This window comes from Gavialis gangeticus, unplaced genomic scaffold (assembly GCF_001723915.1).
Source record: "Gavialis gangeticus isolate Ggan-Ray unplaced genomic scaffold, GavGan_comp1, whole genome shotgun sequence".
Lineage (NCBI taxonomy): Eukaryota > Metazoa > Chordata > Crocodylia > Gavialidae > Gavialis > Gavialis gangeticus.
Window position 1 is genome coordinate 5,487,725 of NW_017729012.1, and position 2,655 is coordinate 5,490,379.

Genomic DNA, 2,655 nt, shown 5'->3' on the forward strand with positions numbered 1-2,655 from the left:
GGGGGGGGGGGGGGGGCGCTGCTTAAGCGAGTACAGGAAAAACTCTTGCAGGAAGTAGACACAATTCTGTCATTCACAAGCAGCTGGGAGAAGGCTGTAGGCACTGCAAGGGCTTTAGTTCACCAGCCAGTGGCAGCTCCTGATTTCTGACATCACTGCTATGGAGAGCGTTTGAGCACAGGGGAAAAAAAGAAAAGAAATGAAACTGAACCGATAGAAGTGCCTCAATAAAACCTAACGAGAACAAACCAACGTTGGGGCATATCATCAATGCCCTCTGACCGCCAGCTGAGACCGTTAGCAGATCCCCATTTAGTACGTACAAAGACAACCCCTCCCTCCCACAGCCAGTGCTGCCGGGTGACTGAAACAGGATCACCTTTGCTCATGGCTTGTTAAAATGAAAGGGAAACCTACTGATATATTTGTTTCCTGACTGGGCATTCCTGGCTCTGGTTGCAATCTTTCCCGGCGTGTTTATATGAGGTTACTCTGTCATATATATATGCAATGTGATATAAGAGGGTATATAATGCTCCCATTACAGGCTTCTATTTTGAGATCTCTCTAACCTGGCACACGAGCTGTGACAGGGAGCCCAATATGGACAGTTGCACTCACAGGACAGGGCTACATGGTGCGACACGGTGCATATGCATTGTACCATACAGACAGACCCACAGAGACTGACGTGCCATTAGACTGGTCTAACACTGGAGTATCACAGCAATGAAAGTGCCAAAAATTATTCGCCGTGTGATTTCATGCAATTATTCACCGTGTGATTTCATGCATCAGCATATTATTATACCTCACTATCTTTCTTTTTTTATACAGATTATTATTATATCTTCCTAAAATTCAAGTATCACTTCCAACCATATATGTAGTGAGTTAATCCATGTACCACATATAGAATATATGCTGCAAAATTGCACATACAGGTATAATTACATTGCTGTGAAACGTATCACTAAAGATACACAGAGAAAAGATTATTTACAGGCAAGATGAAAAAATATTAGGTCATATTCTGCTTAGGGTTACACACCTGAAATCTCACCATTTTTATCTGCTTTACAAGGGGAACTGAAGACAAAACTGAACTTAGGGTAGCTTCAGTGGGTTACGGTGTTTTTACTATCCCTTACTTTAGCTGAGTTTTGATAGTGCCTAGATTTCACACGTCTGTGCTTATAGTTTCATACCAAAGGCCCAAACTGGCAAGCCCAGAGCATGCAAAACTTGACGGAAAGATCCCAAGGCTGGTCAGTGCCTGCAGGAGGAACAGATCCCAAGGCCCCTGACTCCCCTTTCAATACACTGTACCCACTTTCTTGATTGTAGGGTTGCCTGACAAGACAGTAAAAAACTACCTGATCCCTGCCCACATAAAACAGTTTCTACTGCTGCACCGAGGTCCACAGCTGGTGAATCATAGCCATGAAGTTTGTCAGTGCAGAGAATGCCTCTCTCTCTGTAGGACACTGAGTATACTATAGCATCTACTTCATGAGCTGACCATGTCATTCATAGGTGGCAAAAGTGTGCAGTGAAAAGGAAAATTCCCCATTCATACATCCTTTACCCGTTTATATCAAAGTGTGTGCGAGTTTTATTTTTGTCGAGTATTTTAAATGCATGGCTATTTGCTCGGTCTTTTGGCAGCCGGCTGTTAATATTTCAAGTTACAACTTATCACATCAACTACTTACAGAAACATGAACAAACAATGGCACAGAAACAGAATATCTAATAAGCTAACTAGAGAGGCATCACTTCTTTCCTCTCAAAACTGATGACCTCTCACAACTTGTCAATTGGATCTGTCACTTGCAGGTTAAAGGTATTGATAACCGCCTATCAATTAGCCCGTTGTATATTCTCATTATTATATCTCTATATCTGCAGGTGAAGATGACTTGAAAGAAGTGGTTGAAACATCTAAACACAAGAGTTTTCCCTGTTTAGGAGACGCCAAAGAACTGAATATAATGCTGCAGATTTGTCAGTCCCATTACTTTGTATTAGTAGGACTTTCATTAAACCTTGCTGAAAATGGGGGGGCGGGGGAGGTGTCTCGATTCTTTAAGGAGTAAAATCAAATGCTAGTGAAATTTTACAAATGAGCATGTTTCTCTGACCATCCTGAAATTACAAGGTGTCTTTCTGCTGTCACATTTTTAGCAGAGATATTCTATGCTGGATTTTATTAGGCGTGTGGAAATACAGTGCAGTACAGTACAATGCTCAGAAGCCTGAGTAATATGTAAATGTTTGTACATTTTTCTACCAAAGTGCTTCTCTGGTATGCTGCAATAAAATCTTTGTTGCCTTAATTAGTTATTGTTTATAAGGGGTTTAAGGTCCTGGAACTGATCCCAGTATGAAAAAGAACATATTAATAGTGGATAACAAATAAAATTGGACCTTATATATCACTACAGATGGTATGGGTGGTTTATTTGCTTACTTATGTGTTAATAAGCTAAAATCAAGTTAAAACTCTGGCATGTGCTTTCCACAGATGCTCTCAAACCAAAGAAAATATTATTGAAAGAGAAGTTTCCTTTTTCTGCTCATTTGTATCAGATTTGGGGGGGGGGGGCTGGTTTCATGGATGAGCTTTTCTTCCCACCCAGCATCTCACTTTTC

At 41.0% G+C, this 2,655-nt stretch overlaps 1 long non-coding RNA gene across 1 annotated transcript in view; it reads left to right on the top strand.

The window, feature by feature from the left end:
• The window catches only part of LOC109293260, a 6,261-nt gene extending 3,820 nt beyond the window's left edge, over positions 1–2,441 (top strand). Inside the window, exon 2 of the long non-coding RNA XR_002096280.1 lies at positions 1,912–2,441. This is a non-coding gene — a long non-coding RNA (uncharacterized LOC109293260). The remainder of the gene's footprint in view (positions 1–1,911) is intronic.
• The last annotated feature ends 214 nt before the right edge of the window (positions 2,442–2,655 follow it).